The sequence below is a fragment of the Macaca nemestrina genome, chromosome X (assembly GCF_043159975.1).
Source record: "Macaca nemestrina isolate mMacNem1 chromosome X, mMacNem.hap1, whole genome shotgun sequence".
Lineage (NCBI taxonomy): Eukaryota > Metazoa > Chordata > Mammalia > Primates > Cercopithecidae > Macaca > Macaca nemestrina.
In genome coordinates, this window is record NC_092145.1 from 113,701,840 (window position 1) to 113,725,882 (window position 24,043).

Here is a 24,043-nt window from a genome sequence, read left to right on the forward strand (position 1 = left end):
CCTTAATAATGTATTGTTTAGTCTTGCCTATTTTTGTACTTCCTGAGTCTTTTTTGTCAATATTTTAAACATTTTGAGTCGTTAATACATTTACATGGTCTACATATAAAAGCAAATTTAAAAGGGACAGATTGAAAAGGTATACCTCACCCCCAACTCTCCATTTCTCCTTAACATTGTAGTAACCACTTTTCTTCAATGTTTGTCATTTCAGTGTTTCTTTACATAAATAAAAGCAAATACAAATATATGTGCTAATTTCCACCTTTTCTCTGACAAAAGGTAGTATACCATGTGTTCTGTACCGCACCTTATGTTTTTCATTTAATTTGTCCTAGAGATTTTGGCATATTAGTACAAAGAGGTATTCTTCATTCTTTTCTTTCATAGCTGAATGGCATTCTATGGTGTGGATGTACCATAATTTAGTCCTCTATTGGTGGGCCGTAGGGTTGTTTCTTGTAGTAATCAAACAATACTGTAGCGGGAACCCTTGAGCGTCTTATGTATGTGCGGGTGTATTTGTAGAATAGATTCCTGGGAGTGGGACTGTTAGATTAAAAGGTATATGCGTTTGCAATTTTAGATGACATTGCCAGATTCTTCTCATTAGAAGTTGTATCATTTTTTACTTCCTCCACAATATATGAAAGTGCTTATTTCCCCATCTTCTTGCCAACAGGGTGTGTTATCAAACTTTTGGATTTTGTTTCTCTTTTCTTGAGACAGAGTCTCAATCTGTCGCCCAGGCTGGAGTGCACTGGTGTGATCTCGGCTCACTGCAACCTCTGCCTCCCAGGTTCAAGCAATTCTCCTGCCTCAGGCTCCCAAGTAGCTGGGATTACAGGTGCCCACCACCATGTCCGGCTAATTTTTGTGTTTTTAGTAGAGATAGGGGTTTCACCATGTTGGCCAGGCTGGTCTCGAACTCCTGACCTCAGATGATGTTCCCGCCTCAGACTACCACAGTGCTGGGATTACAGGCATGAGCCACTGTGCCCAGCCAAACTTTTGGATTTTTGTAAGTATGAGGGAATGATGTCTCAGCATGATTTTATTTTATTTTTTTGTTTTTTTTGAGACAGGCTGCGAGTGCAATGGCACTGTCTTGGCTTACGGTAACCTCTGCCTCCCGGGTTCAAATGATTCTTGTGCTTCAGCCTCCCTCTCAAGTAGCTCAGATTACAGGCGCCTGCCACCATGCCTGGCTAATTTTTTTTTTTTTTTTTTTTTTAGTAGAAGTAGGGTTTCTCCATGTTGGCCAGGCTGGTCTCAAACTCCTGACCTCAAGTGATCCACCCGCCTCAGCCTCCCAAAGTGCTGGGATTACAGGCATGAGCCACCACACCCAGCCCTCAGTGTCATTTTAATTTGCATTTCTCTTATAAGTAATGATAAGTATCTTCTTAAAAGTTTAAGGGTCATTTGTATTTTTTTTCTGTGAATTGCCTATTTACATTCTTTGTCTATTTCCACCCCTGCTCCCATGGGCTTATCTTTTTTCTTGAGTCCTAGGAGTTTTTTGTATATTACAGAGATTAGCCCTTTATCTGTGATGAATTGCAAATGTTTTTTCAGTTTTTCCTTTTTTGCTTTGCTTATGTATTTCCTCCTTCTTAGAAGTTTGTTGTAACTATCAAGTGGTCAGAATCTTCAATTTTTTAATTTTTAATTTTTTATTAAATTTTTATTTTTTAGAGACAAGGTCTCTGTCATCCAGGCTGGATTGCAGTGGTATAATCATAGCTCACTGTAATCTGAAACTCCTGGGCCCAAGCAGTCCTTCTGCTCCAGCCTCACAAAGAGCTAGAACTACAGGTGCACACCACCACACCTGGCTAATTTTTATTTTATTTTAATTTTTTTATTTTTTATATGGGGAATGGCTATGTTGCCCAGGCTGCCCTCAAACTCCTGGCCTCAAGTGATCCTCCCACCTTGGCCTCCCAAAGTGCTGGGATTACAGGTATGAACCACTATAGCTGGCCCATTTTTTTTTTTTTTAAGATGCTTGGACTTTATCATTAGAAAGATATTCCCCACCAAATGGCCACCAAATTGTCCCAACACCAGTGACTAAAATGTCCATATTGACCCCACTGATTTGAGATGCCTTCTCTTTCATCCACTGACTACCTATATATATTTCTGGACTTTCTGTTCTGGTCCATTGGTATTTCTCTATTCATGAATTAATACCACAGTAGCAATTGTTATGGACCTTAGAGCATATTTTAAAATCTGGTAGGGCTAGTGGCTTCTCGTTGCTTTTTTCCCCCTGAGTTTTCCTGGTTCTTCTTGTTTGTTTAGTTTTGTGTATGACTCTAAAATTAACTTGCCTGTTTTCTGTCCAAATGCCTATTGGTATTTTTATTGGATAGCACTGGATTTATGAGTCGAAGTGGGAGAATCATTTTTACGATATTGACTCTTCCTATTCAAAGACCTCCTGTGACTTTCCATTGATTAAAACCTTTTGTGCTCTTCTGGAGTGTTTTTGAGTTTTCCACTTAAGTTTTGTACATTTCTTAAGTTTATTCCTGGATATTTTATATTTTTGGTACTATTATAAACAAGGTCTTCTCATCCATTATATATATATATCTTCTCATCCATTTTATATATATATATATATATATAAAATTTTATATATATTATTATTTTTTGACAGTCTCGCTCTGTTGCCCAGGCTGAAATGCAGTGGTGTGATCTGGGCTCACTGCAGCCTTGACCCCCTGGGCTCAAGCAGTCCTCCCACCTCAGCCTCCTGAGTAGCTGAGACTATAGGCATACACCACTCTGTCCAGCTAATTTTGTTTTTAATTTTTTGAGGAGACCACGTCTCACTTTGTTTCCCAGGGTGGTCCTGAACTTTTGAGCTCTGGTGATCCTCCTGCCTTGGCCTCCCAAAGTGCTGGGATTACAGACATGAGCCACCACATCCAGCTTCATCCATTATGTCTTTAACCTCTATTGTTGTTCTGGATTTCCTTTATTTTCTTTTTTAAAAAAGATTTTGCGTAGCCCCATTTTTTTCACTTTTTAACTCTCATTTTCATAGCGCGGGATATTTTCTGAAATTTTTCAAGTGATTCTTACTATATTTCTGTCTTGCAATGAATTATCTTGAAAATTAATGTGAGAAATCAATGTTGTGAAGATTGATTAGGATTTCTAGTGTAAATGTTGGATGTAATGGTGAGTTTATCATAAGTCCTTAAAGGGTATGAAGGCTGAACCCCAGAGTTTATTTTGACATTGGTTTAGTGGAGGCAGGCTGAGCATGAACCAGAACTTGAAACCCTGAAAGTTAACCGATTAGCTACTGAATAACTATTTTAGCTAAATGTTGAATGGCAAGTATTAAAAATAAATATTTATCCAAACCAAAATATCACCAACTTAGAATGAACCTCTGAGTTAAATAAATCTGAAATTTTATTCAGAAACATATTATTATTGCAATTTTATTAAAAATTTCAGGAATCATCTTTTTAAAGTTTGACATTGAAGGCAAGAGATAATTTCTTTTCTTTCTTTTCTTTTTCTTTTCTTTCTTTTTTTTTTATGGAGTCTCGCTCTGTCGCCCAGGCTGGAGTGCAGTGGCGTGATCTTGGCTCACTGCAACCTCTGCCTCCCTGGTTCAAGGCTCCTGCCTCAGCCTCCCGAGTAGCTGGGATTATAGGCGCCCACCACCATGCCCAGCTAATTTTGTATTTTTAGTAGAGATGGAATTTTGCTGTGTTGGTCGGTCTAGTCTTGAACTCCTGACCTCAGGTGATCCACCCACCTCGGCCTCCCAAAGTACCTGGGATTACAGGCATGAGCCACCACGCCCAGCCAGCAAGAGATAATTTCTCGGCACCATCAGTTGCTAGATTGCATGTGAGTTCATTAGATTGTATGTGTGTCATGCCAAAGAGATAACTAGAAATTAAATGCAACTCTAAAAGTTTGTTTTGCAATGTTATAAATGTTAATGCAGCAAACAATTCTACAAAGACTAGAATTATGTTATAATCTAATATCTATTATTGTATCTTGTATTGTTACTTAAATTTTTAGGTATTTATTGGCTTAACCAAATATATTGTTTTTCCTTAAGTTATTTAACTATTGCACTCTTCTTTCATTAATTCACTCAAATATTCACTGGCTGTTTACCTATTTTTAAATGTATTCCCTTTTTAAAGGCCAGGTTTATTGAGGTATAATTTACATACAACAAAATTCATTTCTTTTAAATATACAGTTCAATGAGTTTTGACACTGCATACACTTGTGTAATCACCACCAAAATCAAGATAATAGAACATTTCTATCCCCCTGGAAATCTGCTTTTGCAGAACATGCCCTTCTCCTACCCTAGCTCTTGGCAACTACTCATCTGTTTTCTGTCTCTATAGTTTTGCCATTTTTAGAACATCATGTATTAGATAACCTTTTGTTTTCTAGCTTCTTTCACTTAGCATAATGCTTTTGAGATTCATCTGTGATGTAATGTGTATCAATAGTTTGTTCCTTTTTTACTACTGAGTAATATTCCATTGTCTGGATATATCACAGTTTACTTATATATTCGCCATTCATTGAACATTTGGGTTGTTTTCAGTTATGAAGTATTATAAATAAAGCTGCTATGAACATTTGCTTACATGTCTTTGTGTGGGCACGGGTTTTCATTTCTGTTGGAATAAATACCCAAGGTGAGATTCCTTTGTTGCATGGTAAGTGTATGTTTAACTTTAAAAACCTGGCAATCATTTTCAAAATATCTGAACATTTTTCATTTCCATCAGCAATGTATAAGCTTTTCAATTGTTCCACACCTTTACCAACTTTTGTTATTTAGGAATTTTAAATTTTATCCATTCTAGTGTGAAATGGTATCTTATTGTTTTAATTTGCATTTTCCTACTGACTAATAACGTTGAACATTTTTTCTCATGCCCATTTGCCATCCATATATCCTCTTTGAAGTCTCTGTACTTGTTTGCCCATTTTAAATTTATCTTTTTTTGTCTAATTGAGTTGTGTATTTCATATTTTCTGGATACCAATCCTTTGTCAGATACATGGTATGCAATATTTTCTACCTGTCTATGGCCTGTCTTTTCATTTCCTGAACTGTGTCTTTTGAAGAACAGAAATTTTAAGTTTTTGACAAAGTCCTGTTTATCAGTTATTTTTTCCTTTATGGTTTGTGCTTTTTGTCTTTATCTTAATACATTCTTAATAGGTTAACTATTTTGTATATCAAATTAATAGCTCTCACAGTCATTAATTGTTACTTTATTCTTACAATAATAAAGATAAATATATCTCTCAATAGATTAATACAATTTTTACTCCATCTTACATATAGACTTAATAAATACAAATGGTACACTTTTTATATTACTCAGATTGTTATGCTGGTCACTGTGCCAGCATGCAATAATTGGTCACTAACAGTTAAGGGATACCAAAAATGATATTGCAGGAGACGTTCAGTTACTTCTGAAGATCAGAGATGATTTTTGCCTAAGTCAAGCTTTGGGATATCCCTAATTTATATTGGCTGGTTCTTTGTGTTTGTTTTGGCATTAAGTACAGATTTAAATCTTTCCATGAAGAGACTCAAGCGCAATCATAATTTTTCACAAGACTAAGTCATATGTTGGCTACCCAAGCATTTGCTGACTATTTGTTGTACAGGGACACAGGCCCTACTCACAAGGATGGCTATGGGAACATTATGCAAAGGGAGTTATTAAGACATTAGCTTTGCGATCCCTCTGGGATATCTTCCTCCTCCTATGGAATCAAGAGAGTGGTTTGGATGAGGCTTCTGGCCTTTAACATTTCATGCGTATAAGGATCACTGTCATCCAGACATTGGAACTTGTAAAATTCCATGACTTTCTTTCACTATACCAGAGTAATTGTGACCCAGCTTCATTTGCTTAAATGCAGAGTTAAGGTTTTGCTGAATTTTTAGTGTTTAAGAGATTGTGTTGGGACACCAGGTGATAGGAAGAGAAAATAAAAGGTTTCTGCCCCTGAGTTGATACTCTTGAGTGGAACACAACTGTGCACAGTGAGCCAAAGGGTGAGGCAGGCTGTGTGGCCGAGTTTAGGGTATGTGGGGATCAGTTGTAGGAGATGAGACAGGAAACATATTCAGGCAATAGATTGTGGGGGACCTTGATTGCCCTTGTGGGGCCCAAGGCTTCATTCCATTAAAAAGTGAATTGGCATTCATGAGTGAAGGCTTGGGCTGATTTAGGCCTACCTGGGAGTGACCCTGGCCTCCTATGCTCTATGTCATTGAAAACAGTAAGAGTTAAGATAATTGAGGGATGTTGTGCCTGCCTTGGTTGTCACATGGAGCTGCCCCTCCACTGGGAAACTGTAAATTGGCATGGGAAATTTGGCATGCCTGAGGGTGGTATAAAAGATTGACAGGAAAAGGGGCTGTGGTTTTCTTCATCAACAAAATCCACAAACAAGTGCGGGAGCGGTGGCTCATGCCTGTAATCCCAGCACTTTGGGAGGTCGAGGCGGGTGGATCATGAGGTCAGGAGTTCGAGACCATCCTGGCTAACACAGTGAAACCCCGTCTCTACTAAAAATACAAAAAATTAGCTGGGCGTGTGGCAGGCGCCTATAATCCCAGCTACTCAGGAGTCTGAGGCAGGAGAATGGTGTGAACCCGGAAGACGGAGCCTGCAGTGAGCCAAGATCACGCCACTGCACTCCAGCCTGGGCGACAGAGTGAGACTCCGTCTCAAAACAAACAAACAAAATCCACAAACATCTTGCCCATCGTCTGTGGCAATCATATGTGACCTGTGTGGATGAGGGGCAGAAGTAGCTGTAGACTTGGGTAGCTGCCATGCCTCCCATTGAGATGAAGCTGCAGACCCTGATGGGTTTCCTCTCCTGTGTCCTAATATAAAGGTAAGTAAACATTGTATTAAATGGAAACCAGTGTGTGTCTTGGGACTCTGGTTGCCGCTTGATCTCGTCACCATAGCTGTGCCACTACACTGACACCTTGAAATGGAAGGTTAGCATTACGAACTGGGCTAACTGGACTTGTTTTGGGGATGCGGGGGATCTGAATGAGGGTTAGAGCAATGACAAGGTGAGAATAGGGAGGATCATCTGCCTTCAGGACAGGCACTGAGAGTCCTGTCAGCAGTTCTGGCACATGGTCTGGAGAAGAAGGAAGAACAGAACTTCCAACTATAGCTCTGGTGAGAGGTCTGAATGGGGCCAGGAGCTCTTCTTAGCTGTTTAAACATTTTGAAAGTTTTTATTTTAAATAACAAAATTTAGCAGTGCTTATATATGCCAAGCAGCATTCCAGGCATTTTATTTATTTTTATTATTTTGTTTTTGAGACAGGGTCTTGCTCTGTTACCCAGGCTGCAGTGCAGTAGTGTGATCATGGCTCACAGCAGCCCCAACATCCTGGGCTCAAATGATCCTCCCAACTTCGGCCTCCCAAAGTGCTAGGATTGCAGGAGTGAGCCGTGGCTCTGGGCCCATTCCAGACATTTTATAAATATTAACTCATTTAATTCTTCTAACAACTCAATACCATTTATAGTTTCCTGATGAGAAAATTGAGGCACAAAGAAGTTGAGTGACTTGCCCGGGTCACGTAGCTTAGTAAATGGTGAAGCTGAGCTTTCAATCCAGGCAGTCTGCCTCTAGACTCCCTCCTCTGAACCCTTCTGATTCCTATAGCTTCTCTTCCCCATTCTTCCTCATAAGACATAAGTGGTTTATGGTTTTGCTCCAGTGTTTGGGTTTCTTTGCGGCTGCTCAAGATCAACCAGTTCTTCGGGAAGGCGAACCCCAAGGCTCCACCGCCCAGCCTGACTGACTGCATTGGCACGGTGGACAGCAGGGCAGAATCCATTGACAAGAAGATTTCTCGATTGGATGCTGAGCTAGTAAAGTATAAGGATCAGATCAAGAAGATGAGAGAGGGTCCTGCAAAGAATATGGTTAAGCAGAAAGCCTTGCAAGTTTTAAAGTAAAAGTGGATGTATGAGCAGCAGCAGGGCAATCTTGAACAACAGCCATTCAACATGGAACAAGCCAATTATACCATCCAGTCATTGAAGGACACCAAGACCACGGTTGATGCTATGAAACTGGGAGTAAAGGAAATGAAGAAGGCATACAAGCAACTGAAAATCGACCAGATTGAGGATTTACAAGACCAGCTAGAGGATATGATGGAAGATGCAAATGAAATCCAAGAAGCACTGATTCGCAGTTATGGCACCCCAGAACTGGTTGAAGATGACCTGCAATTCCGGAACGTGTTCCCACTGACACAAAAAACAAGGATAGAGTTCTTCTGGTGGATGAATTTGGATTGCCACAGATCCCTGCTTCATAGATCAGCATCTTTCAAGTATATCTTATAAAACAAACACATATTATGGGACTAGGAAATATTTATCTTTCCAAATTTACCATAACAGATTTATGTTTCTTTCCTTTCTTTGAAGGAAAGTTTAATTACATTGCTCTTTGATTTTTTCCGTTAAGAGACTCATTGTTTGGGAAATGCTTTTTTTTTTTTTTTGTACTAAAATTTGATTCCTTTTTTTCTTACGAAAATTGCACTTAGTTTAAAAGTATCTTTGGGTTGTATGACTTGTTTTCATTCATTAGTAATACTTTGAAATAAAACTAAGGAAATGGAATGTTAAAAATATATGACAGTGTAACTCTACAGTCTCAAAATGACCTGATAAATCGGTAAGACAAAGATGAGATTATTGGGGCTGTTCATATTATGATTCAGAATCATTTTCTATTGTGGTATTATAGGTTGGTTAAAGTGATGGCCTTTTTGATAGGTTTTGTTGTGTCTTGTGAACAAATCATTTCTGTGTCCAATATTGGAATGGAATTATCACTATTGTATCATGAGTGGATATTTTGATTCTATGGTTCCCTCAGTATTACATCTTGACTTCTAATCAATAATGAATATTTCTTGATATTTAGTGTATAGGACATTTATTTATACTCAATAAATATTTTTCAAAAGGATATAATTTTAATATCACTTCAGCTTAAAACCTCTACTGTGGAAACCAAATTTAATAGAATTTTAATGTCATTTCAGCCTATAACTCCACTATAGAAACCAAATTAACCATTGTGAGGAAAGAGCAAGGGACAATCTGGGCTTGGGCCCTGGGTCTGCCGTTTACTAACTACTGAGTAGTCTATTCAACTTTTCTAAACTTCTGTTTCCTTGTTAGTAAAATCATGCTAATCTCATAGAGCTTTTGTGAAGAATAATTGAGGTAATGGTCATAAGTACCTTGTTAACCACAATGGGCTATTCTAATATGAGGGATTGTTAACAATAAAAAAGCAACTGCTTCAAAAAAAAGAGAAGTAGAATTAATCATTTTTAAAATGTCATTATTTGTTGCTGCTGTTGTTGTTTTGAGAGGGAGTCTCACTCTGTTGCCCAGGCTGGAGTGCAGTGGTGTGATCTCAGCTCACTACAACCTCTGCCTCCTGGGTTCAAGCAATTCTCCTGCCTCAGCCTCCCAAGTAACTGGGACTGCAGGCGTGCACCATCACACCCAGCTATTTTTTTGTACTTTTAGGAGAGCTGAGGTTTCACCATGTTGGCCAGGCTGGCCTTGAACTCCTGACCTGAAGTGATCCACCCGCCTCAGCCTCCCGAAGTGCTGGGATTACAGGCATCAGCCACTGTGCCCAGCCAAAATGTCATTGTTGATGACTGAGTCAGAACACTCACACAGGTTACAGCTGCACAGGGTGACATCACTGGGCAGTTTCCAGGAAGCATGGATTCCTTATGGTGTGTGTGGGTGAATATAGCACCTGCCCTTTGGCTTGTACCCCTGTCCTGCATACCAAGGAAGCCCTGTGCTGTGGTTTTAGGGCCTCATATCACATTTGTTGACCCCCCCCTTGCTACTGAGACAGCCCCCTCTCCAAAATTCTTAGAGTTAGAAGGTGTATTTCCCCCTCCTCTTGGCATCGTTGACAGGGTCCATGGCTTTGATGCTCCTGCAGTCTCCTACTTTGCCTTTCCATAGGAGAGTGAGTAAATTTTCTTTGGAAGGAAACCCAGGCAAGTCTGAGCAATGAGTGTGCATTTGGGGCTCTCTGGGATTCAGACATTGCTTTGTGGTGGTGTTTTTGCTTTTGCTTTCTTTTTTCTTTTCTTTCTTTCTTTCTTTTTTTTTTTTTTTTTTTTTTTTGTTTGAAGAAATCTTATTGTCAGTTATACCACGGGCTGCCCCACCCAGGCACATTAGTCATGGCAAAGGAAGCAAATCATTCCTTTTTGAAGATGAGCCTTATATTACATGAATCATTATATTAATCCTTACATGAAGTCCATCCGTTATGTGTGGTGGTGATTGTATTTTGTCCATATTTCCTTTGCTGGGTGGGGAGATCAACTGTAGCTTTATCATCGTGATTTTCATTTCTTGCTACAAAGTAGTGATTTGGTTTCTAGGTTGGCATTGTAAGGAGCCTAATGCTTTGTCACAGTACTCCGGCTCATACTGCTGGCTGAACAGAGGCTGCTAAAATAGGTTCATCAAGTTGTTTTTTTCATCGTCATGTTTTGTACCAAATGAAGCGTGACACATCCCACTCTGTGACAGAAGCTGTGAGTGACAATCGGTTCTGTGTGGTGGCCTAAAATTACAGAACGTTACCTGCTGCTTACTAAGGAAGAATCTTCTAGAGGTTTTCACTGTACCTCTGCTTGGAGCCCACAATAGAACTTGTGTATGGCATCTAATAAATTGCAATCCCAGTGTGAAAATGACCTGCAGGCACAGAGAAGAAATAACTTAGTCACATAAAGTTTTGGAGTTCTCAAATCACTCATTTAATGTTATTTTTAAACATCCATCTCTCATTTGGTTACTTTCTTTAATAGTCCAATTCTTTATGTGTAATACAGAAATCGAATATCATAAATGGGATTGATAAAAGTCATTCTTTGCCTCATGGAATTTTAGTTTTTACAAATAACCTTAGAATAATTCAGGTAACTAAGGTATTTGGAGCAACAGTGCTTAAGAACTCTCTATCACTCTCTATTCTCCATTTTTCTGCAAGTAACTCAGCTAGATTAACAAACATTGTCACAGAAACAAAGTCTTTTTTTAAAAGCTATGGATCCTTGTGTTTATATTTTCAAAAAGCCATAAACAGGCATTTATCCCTTATTAAGAGGACTTAAACAGGTGTTTAAACATTAAGACAGTGATGATTTTAAAACATAATAAAACTCTAAGTTAAGGCTTTTGTTTTGAAACCCACATTCATAGCTACTTATATGTGGAACACCTTTGCATTTGGGGGCAACGTGCTATTAAGGCTGTTGACCCTAGTACTCACTACTCACCCCTACACACACACACACACACACACACACACACACACACACACCCACACACCCACCCTAGAGAGAAACAGTGGCTTTTTGGAGCCCAGGACCATCAAAATAGATTTTTAACTTATCAAGCCTTGAACTAGAATAGGAAACTCACATTTGTTCTAGTGTCTATGTGTTTAATAGTTCATACCATGAAGTTATATGTTGATTGCAGATGTGGGAAGCAAAATGGAAAAAAAATGCATCTTGCTAGCAAACATCGCCGACGGCCTTCACTAACTGCACTTAGCACAATACGTAATCATCTTTTCTTTGTTTACTTATTTATGGTCTACCCCTCCCTACCTGCTCTAGACTGAAGTTGAAAAAGGCAAGGCCTTTGCTTATATTCCTCGAAATCTCGAGAGTCCCCATAGCCTTTGGTGGGTTGACGGCTGTGATAGGGAGGGTATTTTGTCAACCCTGGGCCTTCACTTTGGAAGCCGTGCTGTGTTGTGATTAATTCTAATAAACCCATGCAGCATCTGAAGATAACCCCACAGGAAATTGAATTTTGAAGCAAACGTGTTTATTTCTTGGAAGCTTAATGGATAGATTGGAAGAAAAAAAAAAAAGAATCCTTTGCTTCTAGCTTTGGAAGCCAGAGAAACCACAGGCTGAGGAGCATGCCCTTGTCCCTCAGACTCCTATTAGCTTGCAGCTCTAATTTCTATCCAGGGTAATATGACCAAGGGGAACTATTTGCATCTTTGAAAATTCCACTCTTCTACTGGCTTATAACAATAGAACAGTGCAAATGTATCTTGTGTGTTCTCTACCATTGTGGATAATTACTAATGAAGTCTCTTCCTGGCAATTCTCATTAAGTGATTTAATTTTAGAAGTGGAAAGAACCATACCTATTGGAACACTTGAATTTCAGCAGACTATTATATTAAACTTTATTAAGAATAAGAATTATTCCCTGGAATTTTATAAGATCACCTCAAATCAAATTGTATTTTCAAAAAGGACCATAAAGATAATTGCAGTCAGAAAAAATGTTTTAAATCATTATTAATATAGTTATATGTATAAGGACCAGAGGTGATCCTTTTGTGGGCATGCTGATTTGAAGTCCTTTGTTCAGCCTGTTTGTTCTTAAGTTTGAATTTTGTTGTACTGTGAGACCTGACCGTTAACATCCACTCATGTGATCCTTTATCACTTTTTTGAGAGGTTTTATTCTGGAAATTCAGGATATAGTCTTGGCAGTCTAAAAACGTAGGTGATTTTGCTTTGCTATATCATCTCAGTGATCCTCGGGGGTTATTTGGATGATCAGTTCCATCAACTAGGGTCCCCTTCTTTTCTCTTCTCTGCCACGGCTGTGAGGGAGGTCTTGGAGGATGATAATGCCAGGTAGAGGAGGATACAAGGTGTATGTGTGGAATTCTGAGGAGTTGAATATGAATGTTTATGTGTAGGGGCAGATGGCAGTGGGAAGCGAAATTGGCAGATGCCAGTGCTTTGTGGGCCTTGAATGCCATGTTAAGGAGCTTGAATTTTTTTTCCCATGGATGATGAAGCTGCTCAATAATTTTAAGCAGGGCCATGGCATGATTAGCCTCATTTGTGATTCAGAGAAATTAGTCTGGTGGCTGATGGAGAAGGAATGATTGGGGAATCAGGGGAGAAGCAGGGAGGATAGTTAAGAAACGATTGCAGAAAATCCAGTCAGGGAGCTTGAACCAGAGTAATGATAATAAGGAGAAGAGGAGGTGACCAGGAAAATGCTTGAGAAGTAGAGTTGGCAGGAGTGGGAAAGGACAAGATGTAGGGGTGATGAGGTGCTACCCAGTGGCACTAAGTTTTTGTGCTTGAATCAAATAATTGCTCAAGTCCTAGAACTAGAGTTGCTTTCTGTGGAAAATCTTGTTTGTGATTATAGAACTTCTCTTCAGCAGACAAGAATATGCAAGTCAAAATCTTTGATTTCTTTTTCTTAACAAATATCATTACAACCAATATACCTGGAAGCTGTAGCCTATAGATCTTTTACATTACCAGCTATTGAGGTCCTCAGTAATGACCTTAATCATGTTTGTTGTTCATCTTGTTCTTGTCAGAAGGCTGGCTGAAAATTTGGGTATTTGAGAAAGGAATATTCTTAAGTAATATATTACTAGTTTCTCAAAAAATAATTTAAGTCAAAACATCAGGAAATGAGAGATTAGACCGTGTTATTTTGCCCTTCAGCCTTTCACTCCTGGAATTGCCCTTATTGAACCAAACTAACTTTATGTCTTTAGTTTTCCCTTAGAGCTACTCATATATGGAATGCCTTCACATTTAGGAGAAAAGTGTTATTAAGGCTATTGACTTTCGTGGCCCCCTCCCCTAATTTCCACAAAACCCTGAGATAGTTTATTCTTAGAGCACAAGACCAACAAAATATTTTTTTGAGTTATCGAACCTTGAGCTAGAGTAGGAAACCTATGTTTGTTCTAGTGTTTTCCATTTTGTTCTTGTCAGCAAGAAGCACAGAGTTTTAAGCTTATTTTCTATGGTTTTCCTCAAACAACTTTTAAAATTATTATTTTTATTTATTGTGCTCTTTATTTTATTTATTATGCTCATATATTAACTGGATTTGTGTTTTTAGTTTAACCCATTTTAGTCAGTTGGATAAATATTTTTTACTATACTTTAAGTTCTAGGGTACATGTGCACAACATACAGGTTTGTTACATATGTATACGTATGCCATGTTGGTGTGCTGCACCCATTAACTCATCATTTACATTAGGTATATCTCCTAATGCTAATGCTATCCCTCTCCCCTACCCCTACCCCATGACAGGCCCCAGTATGTGATGTTCCCCACCCTGTGTCCAAGTGTTCCCATTGTTCAGTTCCCACCTATGAGTGAGAACATGCAGTGTTTGGTTTTCTGTCCTTCGATAGTTTGCTCAGAATGATGGTTTCCAGCTGCATCTATGTCCCTACAAAGGATATGAACTCATCCTGTTTTATGGCTGCATAGTATTCCATGGTGTATATGTGCCACATTTTCTTAATCCAATCTATCATTGATGGACATTTGGGTTGGTTCCAAGTCTTTGCTATTGTGAATAGTGCCACAATAAACATACGTGTGCATGTGTCTTTAGAGCAGCATGATTTATAATCCTTTGGGTATGTACCCAGTAATGGGATGGCTGGGTCAAATGGTATTTCTAGTTCTAGATCCTTGAGGAATCGCCACACTATCTTCCACAATGGTTGAACTAGTTTACAGTCCCCACCAACGGTGTAAAAGTGTTCCTATTTCTCCACATCCTCTCCAGCACCTGTTGTTTCCTGACTTTTTAATAATCACCATTCTAACTGGTGTGAGATGGTAGCTCATTGTGGTTTTGATTTGCATTTCTCTGATGGCCAGTGATGATGAGCATTTCTTCATGTGTCTGTTGGCTGCATCCATGTCTTCTTTTGAGAAGTATCTGTTCATATCCTTTGCCCACTTTTTGATGGGGTTATTTGATTTTTTCTTGTAAATTTGAGTTCTTTGTAGATTCTGGATATTAGCCCTTTGTCAGATGGGTAGATTATAAAAATTTTCTCCAATTCTGTAGGTTGCCTGTTCACTCTGGTGGTAGTTTCTTTTGCTGTGCAGAAGCTCTTTAGTTTAATTAGATCCCATTTGTCAATGTTGGCTTTTGTTGCCATTGCTTTTGGTGTTTTAGTCATGAATTCCTTTCCCATGCCTATGTCCTGAATGGTATTGCCTAGGTTTTCTTCTAGGGTTTTTATGGTTTTAGGTCTAACATTTAAGTCTTTAATCCATCTTGAATTAATTTTTGTATAAGATGTAAGGAAGGGATGCAGTTGCAACTTTCTACATATGGCTAGCCAGTTTTCCCAGCACCATTTATTAAATAGGGAATCCTTTCCCCATTTCTTGTTTTTGTCAGGTTTGTCAAAGATCAGATGGTTGTAGATATGTGATATTACTTCTGAGGGCTCTGTTCTGTTCCATTGGCTTATATCTCTGTTTTGGTACTAGTACCATGCTGTTTTGGTTACTGTAGCCTTATAGTATAGTTTGAAGTCAGGTAGCGTGATGCCTCCAGCTTTGTTCTTTTTGCTTAGGATTGTCTTGGCAATGCGGGCTCTTTTTTGGCTCCATATGAACTTTAAAGTAGTTTTCTCCAATTCTGTGAAGAAAGTCATTGGTAGCTTAATGGGGATGGCATTGAATCTATAAATTACCTTGAGCAGTATGGCCATTTGCACGATATTGATTCTTCCTACCCATGAGCATGGAATGTTCTTCCATTTGTTTGTGTCCTCTTTTATTTCATTGAGCAGTGGTTTGTAGTTCTCCTTGAAGAGGTCCTTCACATCCCTTGTAAGTTGCAGTTGGATAAATATTTAAAGTATGTTTCTGAAATGAATAAAGATTTTAGGCCAGGCATGGTGGCTCACACCTGTAATCCCAGCACTTTGGGAGACTGAGGTGGGCAGATCATTTGAGGTTAGGAGTTTGAGACCAGCCTGGCCAACATGATGAAGCCCCATCTCTACTAAAAATACAAAAATTAGTCAGGTGCGGTGGCATACATCTGTAATCCTAGCTACTCGGGAGGCTGAGGCAGGAGAATCACTTGAACCCCAGAGGTGGAGTTTGCAGCGAGCTGAGATTGTGCCATTGCACTCCAGCCTGGGCCACAGAGCAGACCGTGTCTCAAAAAAAAAAAAAAAAAAAAAAAAAAAAAAAAAGATTTTGGATGACCCTACATCAGTATTTTTTGGGACGTTTAAGAAAATGACTGCTCCTTGTGCAGTAATTTTCTCTTAAAATCTTCAAGACACTTTATTACACAAATACAGGAAAAATTAACACAAGTATCAGGGTGATTTTTGTGGTACAATGTGAGATTTCTAATCACCTGACCTTTGGTATAATTAATATGTATAATATATCTGTCCATCTTATAGGATTCAGAGCACCTTTTGAGTATTTTCCGGGAATATGTAACACAATTTCAACTTTGGTTTTTATGACATAGTTCTTATCTGCAATGCTGATTACTTACTCAAGAATAGGACCCCCCCCTTCTCAATTATTTCATAATTTCTTTAGGAAAATGCAGTTATTCTGGTGGATGCATGTTGACATAACTCATGAGATCAGGTGTCCAGGATGGAGAAGCAGGGCTAGGATTTTTTGTTTTGGGCAGCCTTTATCCTTTTGGTCAGAGTTTCTGTCCTGGGCAGCCTTTATCCTTTTGGTCAGAGTTCTGGCTTTATCCAGAAGCCAGGTGACTTCAGTACAAGGTGGTTTCCCCCTTCCCCAAGCAGCAGGGAACTAGAATCAGAAACAGGAAAAAATAAATAAATAAAAGAAACAAATTATGATCAAAATAGCTTCCAATAAGGTTTTAAAGCCACTTGGGCACTATTTGCTTATTGATATCAGAATCATCCCTTCTTGTTTTGGTATAAATCAGTTAGATCTCCAATTTGCTAATGGTTACAATGGATATTTTAAACCAGAAGAGTCAGTACCTTTATGATAGCCATAGAGTCCGCATGATTCTATATTTAAAGTGTTTTAGGGGTGAGTGAGTGGGAATTGGAGAACAGATTTGGGCAAGAAAATTCCTTCCCCTCTGTGCTTTTGTAGCACCTGCATCTGTTGCAGCATTCGTGCTGTATGCTAGAGCTTCTGGTCTTACTGAGGAGGATCCTGCCTGAGTCATCTCAGGGTTCATAGCATCCAGTGGCTGAATGTTTATTGAATTAAGGCAGGCAATAGGGATTCCTTTCTTGGTTTATCAATGTTTGTTTCTTCTCTTTTTAATAAAGAAACTGGCTGGTTTCTATTTACGTGCTCAAAATAAGCATATCTTTACCAAATGTTGCTGGAAGTCAGAGCCCTCTAAGGCCCTGCAAATGCTCGCCTTACCACTTATTCCCTTAATGATGTATCATGCATCTAGTTTTACGCATCTGAGCACTGGACTGGGATCCAGAAGTCTCAGGTCTGAGTCACTGCTTCAGTCTTCAGTACCCATCTTCACTTGAGCAGACCGCTTAATATCTCTAGATTTCAGCATCTTGATTTATAAAATAAGATTACTATTATAAGTCAGGGGCTGTCTATATGTGCACTGCCTGCCTTAAGGACTTTTGCCAGAAATAAAATTAAGTAATATGCAGATGTTCCTTGACTTATGATGGAGTTATGTCCTGATAAAGCCATCATAAGTTTAAAATATTGCAATTTGAAAATGCATTTAATACACCTTACCTACCAAACATCATAGCTTAGCCCAGCTGACTGTAAATGTGCTCAGAATACTTACATTAGCCTGCAATTGGGCAATATCATCTAACACAATGCCTATTTCATAATAAAGTATTGAATAGCTCATAATTTATTGAATACCATACTGAAAATGAAAACAGAATGGTTGTATGGATACTCAAAGTTTGGTTTCTACTGAATGTGTATCACTTTTGCACTGTCTTAAAGGGGAAAAATTTTAAGTCGATTCTAAGAGGCCGTGTATAAGGCTTCTCAAGACTGAAAAATACGCTCTGTGTAACATTTGTCATTTTCAACTAACTGAGAGTGAGGGGCACATGCACAAAAATTTGATTAGATCCAGAACTTAACCTTATACCACTGGACTCATATTTTTGGGATCACTGAATCATAATGTAGTTATTAACAATTTTGTGACCATTTCCAGGAGTTAACTGTAACTGAGCCATTATAAAGAAAAAGCTGTGCAGTTATAGGGACCCAAAAATATACCAAATCAGTCAAGTGTTTGTTGAATGCCTACTGTATGCCTGCTACTGTGCTATTCCACATACGAAATAGAAAAGAAATCTTACCTATAGGTCTGATCCTCAAGGAATTTACAGTCTAGTTAGGGAGATGGAATAATTTAAGAACTGGACTAATCTGTGACATAAATAAATACTTTTAAAAATTCTTTAAAAATTATTTTAGGATATTTATTGAGAGAAATGAGATATCAATGTGAATAAGGAGCTTGGGTAGGGTCTTAAAGAGTTGAAGTTAAACCTGGGAACATAATCCAAGTGAAAAGGAATTTTGTCAAGATGGAATAATTCAATCTAGCGCAATGTCTGACATATAGTACATGCTTAATAAGTATTAATTTGCTTGATGAATGAATCTCTTTCAACAAATTTATCTTCTAGTTTGCCAGTTCTCCCTTTACTGTGTCTAGTCTGCTGTTGAACTTGAAAATGAAATAAAAATGCTAAGATCATGTTTTTCTTTTCCAGAATTTCTATTGGTTCTTTCTGAACTCACAATCCCCTACTCCTCACTACACTCCTTAACCCTTCCCCTCCCTTATTTTTAGCCACAGCACCTACCATATTGTAACATACCATGTAATTTACTTATTTTGTTTCTTATGTTTCTTCCCTTATTAGAAATATAACGAAGTTCCAGGAGAGCAGGAATTTCTATTTGTTTCGTTCACCGACATATATCTCTAAACACTAGAACGGTGCCTGGGACATAGTAGGATCTCAAAAAATATTTGTTGAGGATCTCAAAAAATATATGTGTTGTCTATAAGTATGGAGGCAGTAGTGAAATCTGCCAAATTAGATTGGGGTGGAGATGGGGTCCTTGTAGAGTTCAGTAGGAAATAAAATTTGAGGAGGGGCTTCATTATGGCCAGATTATATAGAGCATCCCGTGTTGAGGGAAGGTTTGGGGCTTCAACATAGTAGGCATATATATTATTTACAAAGGTTTGGGGCTTCAACATAGTAGGCATATATATTATTTACAAAGCTGAGCCAAATATCCATAATTTACTTGTCATCTGGGAGACATCAGGAAATAGCAGAAAGAACTTTGGCTTTGGAATTGGAAGTATGCAAGTTGAAATCCTACTTCTACAGTTTACCAGCTGTGTGGTCTTAGGCAAGTTACTTACTCTTGAAGATCCAGTTGTTTTTTTTTAACTGTAAAGTGGTGTTAATAATCCCTACCTGATAGGTGAAAATTAAGAGGTAATATTGTAAGTAAAACCCCTAGTACAAAGTGGGTACCCAATAAGTAGTTCTTAGACTACACTGGCTGATTTAAAACTATTAGCATACTAAAATGTACTTTTTCTGTTTGGGGCACATTACTTAGAGTAATAGGAAGAAGCAGAAAACATTGGGTGTAGTATATTGAGGCAGAGTATTGTAACCGTGGTTTAGGAATGAGTAAAAATGAACAGGAAGATACTATATTTGGGTGTTTTACAGTCATGAAAAAAAAACCCCACAGAAATAACTAGTATCTTTTCACTTCTCCAAAACGTTTTGAAACCTCGAGTTAATTAAGAGGGGAGAGGAAAATCCCCTAATCATACTAGAGTCACTAATAGTGTGGTCTCTGAAAGTACCGAACCACAGGAAAGTCACCAGGCTCTGGAGGAGATCAGCTTTCCTGGAGTGGTCAGGTCCTCATGGATACTCTCTTCTGGGCAGGACCTACATATTGACATGAACCTAGGGCACTAACTTGACCCTCTGCAGAAAAAACTTTTAATGTTAAGTCCTCTGCTTGCTAAAGGTCAACCAGGAATAATTCTCCTGGAGAAGCCTTGTGCATTTTTTTTTTTTTCTTTTTTACATGGAGTTTCACTCTTGTTGCCCAGGCTGGAGTGCAATGGTGTGATCTCGGCTCACTGCAACCTCCGCCTCCCGGGTTTGAGCGATTCTCCTGCCTCAGCCTCCTGAGTAGCTGGGATTACAGGCATGTACCACCACGCACAGCTAATTTTGTATTTTTAGTAGAGACGGGGTTTCTCCATGTTGGTCAGGCTGGTCCTGAGCTCCCGACCTCAGGTGATCCGCCTGCCTCAGTCTCCCAAAGTGTTGGGATTATAGGTGTGAGCCACTGTGCCCAGCCTGCCTTGTGCATTTTCTATATAACTGGTTGTTAAAGATGTTATCCTTTTTTTGCTAATTGACTGATGGATAAGGGGCCATCTGACAGACTTTGAGAATTTAGGATTAAGCAAACATTTATTTCTCTTAACTGGTTATTCCTTCTTATCAAATGATGAGATTAAATAGCACACAATACTTCCTTTTTGTTTCAGTTATCAAGAAACTCAGAGCACCATGTAATGCTTGATTACAATAACAGAAAGTCTAGGAGGGCTGTAAATTTACTTCCTCCTTGTATACTATAGTTCAGTACTGTCAGTTTCTATTTTAAGCAGCTTGCTGTAGAGCACCTTAAAGGCTTTACAAAATAACCTGAGTATACCTAATTTGGCATTTGACTAATTTAACATTTCCCCAGATGTGACTCAAACATTTTGTAAATGTAGTGAATTTAAAAGACCCAGGTGTCTAGCAGTAGGGGCATGGTTTAATCAACTGTGGCATATTAATACACCACATTTAGAATTTTTATCTTAAATTCTAAAGCAAATCTGTCACTGAGCCCTTATACGAGACTCAGTGCACAATGTATAACTGAACAGCAGTGAACATGAATGAATTTATATGTTTCAATGTGAGTAACTGATATGGTTTGGATATTATTTGTCCCCTCCAAATCTCATGTTGAAATGTGACCTCTCATGTTGGAGATGGGGCCTGGTTGGAGGTATTTTGATTAATGGGGTGGATCCCTCATAAATGGCTTGGTGCCATCCCTGCCAGTAATGAGTGAGCCTTGATCTGTTAATTCAGGTTAGTTCAGGTGGGATCTGATTGTTTAAAGAACCTGGCATCTCCCCCCTCTCTCACTTGCTCCCTCTCTTCATGTGACATGCTGGCTCCCCTTCGCCTTCCACCATGGTTATAAGCAGCCTGAGGCCCTCCTCAGAGACAGATGTGGACACTGTGCTTCCTGTACAGCCTGCCGAACTATAAGCCAAATAAACCTCTTTTCTTCATAAATTAACCAGTCTCAGGTATTTGTTTATAGAAATGCAAATAGACTAACACAGTAACCTGCAAAAAATATAACATGGAGTTAAGAAAAGGGAGATGCAGCAAAATACATTCAGTTAATACAACAGAAAATGCTGCTTGTCCCCCAGTATCTGCTTTCCAGTTTTTCTCTCATAATAGAATTTAGAAGGTTCAATGACCTCCCAGAAAGAAGACTTTATTTTCTTGCCTCTCTTGCAGCCAGATGTGATCATGTGACCAAGTACTTGGCCAATAGGATGTCAGTGGAAGAGTGTGTGTGTGTGTGTGTGTGTGTGTGTGTGTGTACGTGTGTGTGTGTAATTTAGAGGCTGTGCCGTTAAAGGGAGTGCCTTCCCTGGTTCTTTTCTCATTTACCTTTGCCTGACACATGGGCCTGATGGTGAGGGCAACACCCTCTTGATGGTAGAGCAGGAAGATGAGGGAGGGGTAGTGAGGGAGGAGTAGGGAGCCACCACTTCATCCCAGGAATACTTATGCTCTGACTCTTCTGTGAAGGAAAGAGAAACTTGTCTAAGCCACCATTATTTTGGTCTTTGTTCCAGCAGCTACACCTGCTTCCTAATTCTATATGATACTATTTATGTAAGTTAAAATGAGCAAAAGAATATTTATTATGTATCTGCGGACATGTATATTTAGTAAACCTGGACTGGATACAGACTAAAATGAATGACAGTTGCTCAGAGGTAGAAGGGAAGGAATGGGACCAGGGAAGGAGGGAATACAGCCTACTTCCTCTCTTTACATTAAGCCGCAAGGGATTCTCTCTTTTCTGTGTGTCATGCTCAGTCGACTATGTCAGAGCAGGACAGTCAATTCAATGATGAAGAATCTGTGTGTTTGTGATTTTTGTGATTGCTTTATGCCGGGCGGTTTTCTGTTGGCTTTTAACAGTGACTTTTACCCCATATGAAGTGATTGGATTAAGAGAAAACAGTGACTCACCCTTAAAACAAATGTGGAGGTCAGAGCCATGGCTGTCATGACAGGAGCGAGCTATGAAATAGACCTGGGAAAACAGATGCTGTTGCAGTTTGATGGTAAGGCCCATGGCACAGGTGTTGCTGGCAGGCTACAAGAGGCCCCACAGGGGCATTCTCCATTTGCCCAGACTGTAGACAATGCCATTGCTGGCTCAAAAGCTGAAATTGTCAACAGCCTGGGTGACTGTCTTTCGGGGTCAGGCTCACGTTAATCAGGCTCAGAGAGTCTGAGGCTAAACCAGAGTGCCAATCGATTAATTTATGATAAGGGATTTGGCTGTTGCAGAGCAGAATGTGTGTTCAGGCTGAGCAGAGCATCTTTTTCTGAGTAGGCAAGTAGCAGGGGACCCCAGGTTGTCATTAGAAAGTTACTTAGAAAGGACAGAGGAAGAACAGAGGCAATTGGTTATGGTATGCTCATAGATAGACTGGAAAAGGCTGATGGGTCCATCTCCTTGCTGTAATAGCCTTGACTCCACCTCTCCCCACTACCAGCCCAAGCCAGCCACTGTATCCTTTCCTTTATCAGTGGTTACTTGGATGATCTCATCATCTGACTTTTGGAGTCAGCCTTTCTTCTCTCTTTTTTTTTTTTTTCACCACAGTATTTTTTTCAAACTAGATTCCACAGAATGGACTGGGTTTTCCCTAAACGAATCTCAGGTGCATTCCAGGTGAGTCACATTGCAGTTTGGGGATTCCCAGGCTCTTAAGGGCATACAAACAGCTTATCTGGTTTACTCCCTCAATTTGCCAATCACATCCAACATATGACAATTTTGCTGGCTAACTCTGAGGAAACCTTCATTCTCTTACCTCTGAATCTATGGGGGCCCTCTCTGTCCACTTCCCTATTCCAGGTACATTCCATGATGCATTTAGTTGTATTTTCTTGTCACATGGCAGTCCTTCTGTCTTCCCACTTGTCCCTGCTTTCACTCTGTTTACCTAAATGTGGAAGTGCCTAAGGGGCAGTCCTTGCTCACATAACTTTGGCTGTTTGACCTGTGGCTTTAGAGATCATTTGTGCATAGCTAGCTTCCAGGTCTTTATATTCAGTCCTGAATGTATTCTTAAAATACAGTCCTAAAAGTCACTCCTTTTATAAGTAGTTGTTGGACAAGATAATACATATGATAGTACAAAATTCAAAAGTTAGAAGGCAAACTGAAAAACCGGCCTCCCTTTCTCCCTGGAGATAAATGTATTCCATTGTCTTCTCTGGAGACAAATACGCTCATCGGTTAAGCCATTTCTACCTGAACATGCCATGCTGTATTTAGAATCAGCATACGTGATAACATAGTTATCACTGTTGCTCTAGAGTGCCATCAGCACCCACTTGGATGTTGAGGTGCCCTCCCTTCTCACGTTGCCTAATGGTTCCCCTGAGAACCTTGAGCACCCCACTGCTATAGTATAAACTAAAAGGATGGCTGCTGGAATTTCCTTACAATGCTTTTCTGCTTTTGTACGGTTCACTTTCAGTTAGCTATGAACTCTCAGAGGATAGCAATTGTGTGCTGTTTCTGGCATATCCCCTTTAGTGCTTTACGCAGTCTTATACATAGAGTAGGATTTGTTTGTTTAGGTAACATTTTTTGAACTTTTTTTGTTAGTTTAGGTAATGGGTGTAGGCATTTGTTTTTAAAAACAT

At 39.2% G+C, this 24,043-nt stretch overlaps 2 protein-coding genes and 1 pseudogene across 2 annotated transcripts in view; 2 read left to right on the forward strand and 1 right to left on the reverse strand.

Annotated features, from left to right (window-relative positions):
* Positions 1–24,043, reverse strand: part of LOC105463681 (carbohydrate sulfotransferase 7) — a 191,454-nt gene that overhangs the window by 40,406 nt on the left and 127,005 nt on the right. The window lies entirely within an intron of this gene.
* LOC105463697 (solute carrier family 9 member A7) overlaps positions 1–24,043 on the forward strand; it is a 150,461-nt gene that overhangs the window by 25,724 nt on the left and 100,694 nt on the right. The window lies entirely within an intron of this gene.
* Positions 5,326–8,597, forward strand: LOC139360851 (charged multivesicular body protein 5 pseudogene; annotated as a pseudogene).